This window comes from Calonectris borealis, chromosome W (genome assembly GCF_964195595.1).
Source record: "Calonectris borealis chromosome W, bCalBor7.hap1.2, whole genome shotgun sequence".
In the NCBI taxonomy this organism is placed as follows: Eukaryota; Metazoa; Chordata; class Aves; order Procellariiformes; family Procellariidae; genus Calonectris; species Calonectris borealis.
The window spans coordinates 44,633,925-44,641,518 of record NC_134351.1 but is presented as its reverse complement, the minus strand read 5'-3'; positions in this window follow the sequence as shown (position 1 = coordinate 44,641,518).

Genomic DNA, 7,594 nt, shown 5'->3' with positions numbered 1-7,594 from the left:
TGCTCAAGGCCCCACTCAAAATAGGTCTTCTTTTGGTTTACTCGATACAGAGGGCTCACAAGTTGACTATGACCTGGAATATGCATTCTCCAGAATCCCACAAGGCCTAGGAAAGCTTGTGTTTCCTTCTTGTTAGCTGGTGGAGACATAGTTGCTATCTTGTTGACCACATCCATAGGGACATGATGGTGTCCATCTTGCCATTTTACTCCCAAGAACTGGATCTCCTGTGCAGGTCCCTTGACCTTGCTGCTTTTTACGGCGAAACCAGCTTTCAGAAGAATCTGAATCACTCTTTTTCCCTTCTCAAACACTTCTTCTGCCTTGTTGCCCCACACGATGATGTCATCAATGTATTGTAGATGTTCAGGGGCATCACCCTTTTCCAGTGCAGTCTGGATTAGTCCATGACAAATGGTAGGGCTGTGCTTCCACCCCTGGGGCAGTCGATTCCAGGTGTATTGGACACCCCTCCATGGGAAAGCAAACTGTGGCCTGCACTCTGCTGCCAAAGGACTTGAAAAAAGCGCATTGGCAATGTAAATTGTAGCATACCACTTGGCTGCCTTTGACTCCAGTTCATATTGGAGCTCTAGCACGTCTGTTACAGCAGCACTCGGTGGTGGCGTGACTTTGTTCAGGCCACGATAGTCTACTGTTAACCTCCACCCTCCGTCAGACTTTCTCACTGGCCATATGGGACTATTAAAGGGTGAGTGAGTCTTGCTGATCACTCTCCTTGGCTCGCCAATTGATGAATCAGCTCATGGATGGGAGCCAGGGAGTCTCAGTTCGTGTGATATTGCTGCCGGTGCACCATCCTGGTAGGAATTGGCACCTGCTGTTCTTCAACTCGCAGCAATCCCACAACGAAGGGATCTTCCAAGAGGCCAGGCAGGGTAGACAGCTGTTTGATCTTCTCTGTGTTCACGGTGGCTACACCAAAAACCCATCGGTACCCCTTTGGGTCCTTGAAGTACCCTCTCCTGAGGTAGTCTATGCCTCAGCCTCCAATACAGACAGTTCTTAGCAACCCCCTGTCACTCCAGAGATCCAGATGGGTTCCGTGCCCCTATACCCTGATGGCACTAGCGTACACTGTGCACCAGTGTCTACCAAAGCCTTATACTTCTGTGGGTCTGATGTGCCAGGCCATCGAATCCATGCAGTCCAGTATACCCGGTCATCCCTTTCCTCCTCCTGGCCGAAGGCAGGGACCCTCTAGTCCTGTTCCTGGTCGGAGTATTCACTGTCTGACCCTTGCAGTGCCAGACCAGAAGTCCCCTCACCAGGATCAAGGGAGGTGATCTCAGTCCTTCCTTGTCTGGGAGATCACTGATTGCCTTCTTGTGTCTCTACAGCAACTAAGCTGACAGTCGTCTTGGGTGGCCCCTTCTTAACAGCTGTCTTCCCTCTCAGTTCGCGTATACAGGCTTCCAGCTTAAAGGTGTGTCCTGGTTTTGGCTGGGATAGAGTTCAATTTCTTCCTAGTGCTGTGTTTTGGATTTAGTATGAGAAGAATGTTGATAACACACTGATGTTTTCAGTTGTTGCTAAGTGCCCTGTCAAGGACAGCTTCCATGCTCCACCAAACGCAGAGGCTGGGAGGGAGCATAACCAGGACAGCTGGCCCAGCTGGCCAACGGGGTATTCCATACCATGTGACGTCATGCTCAGTATATGAAGGGTAGGCGTGATCTAGGAAGTAGCGATCGCTACTTGGTTATCGGTCAGCGCGGGTGGTGAGCAATTGCATTGTGCATCACTCACTTTGTATATTTTATCATTATCACTATTATTATTATTACTATTTCCCTTCTGTTCTATTAAACTGTCTTTATCTCAACCCACGAGTTTTTCTCACTCTTACCCTTCCGATTCTCTCCCCGTCCCACTGTGGGGGTGGGGGAATGAGTAAGCGGCTGCGTGGAGTTTGGCTGCCTGCCAGGTTAAACCACGACAAGGTGGGTTCACCATTCCACTTCCTCATGTCCTCCCCCTGGTCACGCAGGAAGAACCAGAGCACACCACGCGGCATGCGCCTGGGGCTCCCTTTCCCTCTGACCGGGGCAGGAAGGGTCTGACTTCTTGGGGCGCCCCTGACAGTCAAGGCACTGGCCCATAGGGATGAAGAGGTACAGATATTTTCTTCAAAGTTTTGGAGCCAAGACGACACTCTCTCCACAGTTGGTGTATCCATATCTGGGCAATACGTTGCTGCCAAGCTGTTAGAATATGACGCTGGGGCACTTTGAATCACCTTCCTCCACATGGCCCGTATGCACAGGACATCCTCTGGATCTTTGGAGACCTCGACATTGTCTGGATCACTGTAGATGACTTCCAGCACCGCTAATTCTCTCAGGTACTGGATGCCTTCATCTGCGGTAGTCCACTTTCCTGGGGAGTTCACAAGATCTTCCTTGAACGGACATCTTGCCCTCACACTTGAGAGGAGCCATCTCCAGAGACTGCAAATTGCTGCCTCTTTTCCAATTCCTCTGTCAATTCCCCGGTTTCTAGCAAGGGATCCCAGCTGTTGGGCTTCCTTAGCTTCCAATTGCTGACTGTCGGCCCCGCTATCCCAGCATCGGAGCAGTCAGGCAGCAATCTGCTCACCTGGCTGGCAGCTGCAATCTTTCCGCATGTCTCGAAGTTCTTTTGAGGTCAGGGACCAGGTAGTTTCCGCCTCTTGTCTGATTTCTCTCACTCCTTCCTCCCGTTTCTCTGCTGAAGGACTGGCTTCTTGATCAAACCCTTCCTCTTCCTCTTCCTCCCTTACTAATCAATGATATGGACCCGTTGACCTCCTTGTCCACTATTTCTTTTTCACTACTGGGGCACCTACTGTAGTAGTTGTTGTTTGGGTCCCTATCTCAACCATGGTGTCCTCAGATGCGGTTTGGGTCCCTATCTCTACTATCATGTCCTCAGATGTAGTTTACACCCCGGTCTCAGTCAAGGTGTTCTCAGAGGTGGTTTGGGTCCCTGCCTTAACCTCAGCCCTCTGAGAGTACTGAACTGTGGCTTGGTAGGAACAGGCCAGGCCCCAGTACAGTGCTAGAAGCTGCTGGGTTTCATTGGGGTAGGCAAGGCACCCTTCTATCAGGTGGCACGTCAGTTTACCAGGGTTACTTGCCTGTTCAGGTATAAAGTCCCAGGCTATGGGAGATGATCACCATCCTAGGCACCTGCCCAAATCCTTCCACACACCCTGCCTCCCAGGGACCGGCCGCCTCAGGGCACGTTTCAGTATCGCCTCACCCAAAAGTTGTCTCCTCTTACACCGGGACGACACCAGATTCCGCAACCCCCACAGTATGCCGACTGTGTTAATTAGTAGTATTAAACAGCTCACGTAAGGGTGAACAAGGACCTCGGGAGCCTGCGTAATAAAACCACCCACATCAATCCCGGGTAGGAAGAGGGAGGTGTATTCCCTCATCCTCTCCACAAGATAGCTCCCCCAGCACAGTAAGGGCATCAATGCCAGGGCAAAGCACATAGCCATTGTTTGTACTAACATGTTCCCAAGCTCAGGAGAATAGAGAGATAAGCAGGGCAGCCAACAAACTCCATGACCCGCACAGAAGCTTGCCACTTAGTAACTACTATAGCTATAGCACAGTTAATACAAAACTGCCGTTGTCTTGTGCCCCATGTTGGGTGCCAAAGAGGACTGTGGTGGGTTGACCTTGGCTGGCCGCCAGGTGCCCACCAAGCCGCTGTATCACTCCCCTCCTCAGCAGGAAAGCGGGGAGAAAATAAGATGGAAAAGAACTCGTGGGTCAAGATAAAGGCAGTTTAATAAAGCAAAAGCAAAGGCCGCGTGCAGAAGCAAAGGAAAACAAAAGATTTATTCTCTACTTCCCATGAGCAGGCGATATCCAGCCACTTCCCGGGAAGTAGGGCCTCAGTATGTGTAGCGGTGCTCCGGAAGACAAACGCCTTAACAACAAATGCCCCCCCTCCTTCTTTCTCTTAGCTTTTATTGCTGAGCAGATATCATATGGTATGGAATATCCCTTTGGTCAGTTTGGGTCAGCTGTCCTGGCTACGTCCCCTCCCAAGCTCTTGCCCACCCCCAGCCTACTGGTCTTTGTGGGGGGTGGGGTAATGTTGGAGAGACAGCCTTGATGCTGTGTGAGCTCTGCTCAGCAGTAGCCAAAACACTGGTGCGTTATCAACACCTTTCTAGCTACAAATACAAAGCACAGCACTATGAGGGCTGCTATGGGGAAAGTTAACTCCATCCCAGCCAGACCCAATACAGTTTGTTTTTAACAAAGGAATCCACATGCCTCTCCTAGGTCTGTTTCAAAAAACGGCCTTTCATTGCAAACGTTATTCCTGTGCACACATGTGAATTAACATCCCCTTGTTTTCACTGTGATCTTTACTTTTCACAAAGGTGGTAATAAGGCAGTGACTGCTTCTGTTCTTAATCGCTACTTGCATAACCCTCCTGATGGTAGGGTCCAGTACTTGACTTGGGCTCCTCTGTGCTTCTGCCATACTAGTAATTTCCAATGTGAAACTGAAGCAGCAATTGCCACATCAGAGTGGGAACTTTGTAGGTCTGTGTTGCTTATTCAAACCCACTGACTGCAGTTTTACATTTCCTTTCCAAGCAGCGGAGTTCTATGTTCTTGCCAAGACTTGCTACAGCTGTGTTTTCCATGACTAGACAAGGATAAGAAGACACTTGCAATAGCATTCTCCATGTCTGATACAAACAAATGCTCTTTAAAAGAGATCGCTCAACTGGCAGTTGGCTATCTGACCCTCTTCTGCTAAGTGAAAAATAACCAATAGCTCCAGCCTTCCTGTTCAAAAGCCTTTTTTATGTGTGAATCCATGTACAGGGCAAATATCTGCACAAAGTGCTCATGAACCATGTGGGCTTGTGAGTCAGAACTTCTGTGAATAGTGGTTTGTGCAGAGCAGTGTTCAAATATTAAAATCCTCATGATCCTAGGAGTTTGGAATATACACCCCCCACCAAAACAAATCATAGAATCATAGGATGGTTTGGGTTGGAAGGGACCTTAAAGATAAAATCGGTGCCCTGTTGGCAAGTGCTGAGCAGTGCAGAGCCAGCTCATGAATTTTGGAAGCCCTATTTTGTCACAATAAGTTAAAACTTGATGCTTAATAATATTGTATAGAATTCTGTAGTCTTCAGTAGAGGCATGAACATACATAAAATTGCACAACTGTTTAGGGGAACTATAATCCTGATCTGTCTGTAATCTAGCAAGACAGAGATGTAGGATTTAACCGCTACATATCCATACCTCACAAGACCAGGCAGGTTGCATACAGCTGATGCAAGGTCTGTAATTGCTTCTGTGACTGCGTTACAGTGCAGACATACTCAAGAGAGCTTTAAACTAATGAGCTTGGGAAGTGCTAGCGATATTGCTAATCATCCAGGTACTTCTCTGATTTCATAGGTGGGTTTTATGTCCTTTGCTGAGCTCTCTGCTACAAGAACCTGAATTATCTGCTATAATAAGAGAGCAGCCCTGCCGAGAAGGACTTGGGCATACTGGTGGACGAAAAGCTGGACATGAGCCAGCAATGTGCGCTCGCAGCCCAGAAGGCCAACCGTATCCTGGGCTGCATCAAAAGAAGCGTGGCCAGCAGGTCGAGGGAGGTGATTCTGCCCCTCTACTCTGCTCTGGTGAGACCCCACCTGGAGTACTGCGTCCAGCTCTGGAGCCCTCAGCACAGGAAAGACATGGACCTGTTGGAGCGGGTCCAGAGGAGGGCCACAAAAATGATCGGGGGATGGAATGCCTCTCCTGTGAGGAAAGGCTAAGAGTGTTGGGTTCAGCCTGGAGAAGAGAAGGCTTCGGGGAGACCTTATTGCAGCCTATCAGTACTTAAAGGGGGCTTGTAAGAAAGATGGGGACAGACTTTTTAGCAGGGCCTGTTGCGACAGGACAAGGGGGAATGGTTTTAAACTAAAAGAGGGTAGATTTAGACTAGATATAAGGAAGAAATTCTTTACTGTGAGGGTGGTGAAACACTGGAACAGGTTGCCCGGAGAGGTGGTAGATGCCCCATCCCTGGGAACATTCAAGGTCAGGTTGGACGGGGCTCTGAGCACCCTGATCTAGTTGAAGATGTCCCTGCCCACGGCAGGGGGGTTGGACTAGATGACCTTTAAAGGTCCCTTCCAACCCAAACCTTTCTATGATTCTATGATTCTAAAACTGATTTAGATATGACTACGCTATGTGGTAGTTACTGTGGTGCAGACTTGTTCAAAACATTGCTGCTTAAAGAACCTTTTTAAACTGATGCACCTGAGAAATTGTTCTTCCTCTCAGGCCATGTTTGCATAGTGAGGAAGCATCAATTCTTTTATCTGCTCTAAGAGCAACACTTCAGCTATCCTGATTTGATGTGTACTTCATATCACTTTGTTATGCCAGTTTTGCCCTTGTTTGAAAGAACTATTCAGCAGTCTGACACCAGTCCCACACCCCAGCATGCAGCCAGCAGGGACTGGCAGGACAGGGCATGTTCGTGGGAGTGTGATAACCAGCAGTGGCAGCTGAACTGTGGGAAGACAGAAGCAATTTTTCTAAAAATCTTCACAGAGCTGCAGCAATGGTTACTGATATGAGAGCTCCCCTTCTCTAGCTGCAGCCACTACCTGGGAGCATGTGGTGCCCAGGAGCAGTCAGGTAATAGCTGAAGTTTCTGGCTGAGAGATCAGCTCCTCGGTGTATTGTGCCGTTAAAGGTGTGTTGCATCTCCACATATTCCCTTCCCACCTTTTAAGAATGCTATTCCCTGCTCCGAAGCATACTCTTCCCCTTGAGTCACCCCTAGCACAGGCATCCTGTAGCAAAAGCTGTATGTTTGAAGATGAAATTGCATTTTCTTTTTAGTGTGGAGTGGTCAGTGATTTTGGAGGAGTCTAATTGTCCTGGTTTTGGCTGGGATACAGTTAAATTTCTTCCTAGTGCTGTGTTTTGGATTTAGTATGAGAAGAATGTTGATAACACACTGATGTTTTCAGTTGCTGCTAAGTACCCTGCTAGTCGAGGACTCTTCAGAGGCTGGGAGGTAGCATAGCTGGGACAGCTGGCCCAGCTGGCCAATGGGGTATTCCATACCATATGACGTCATGCTCAGTATATAAATAGGAGGCGTGGTCCAAGAAGTAGCGATCGCTACTTTGTTATTGGTCAGCGGGTAGTGAGCAATTGCAATGTGCATCACTCATTTTGTATATTCTACCATTATTATTATTATTATTATTGTTATTATTATTCCTTCTTTTCTGTTCTATTAAACTGTCTTTATCTCAATCCATGAATTTTACTTTTTTTTTTTGATTCTCTCCCCATCCCACTGTGTGTGGGGGGAATGAACGAGCGGCTGTGTGGTGTTTGGCTGCCTGCCAGGTTAAACCACAACAGTCCTTTTTGGCGCCCAACGTGGGGCATGAAGCGTTGAGATAACGACAGATCTGACCAAAGCGTGTTAAGGCAAAATTGGTTATAAGCAGTCATTATAGTGGTTTAATAGTCACTGGTCACAATGTTGATTTATCGGCTCTCAAAGTTGTGGGGCT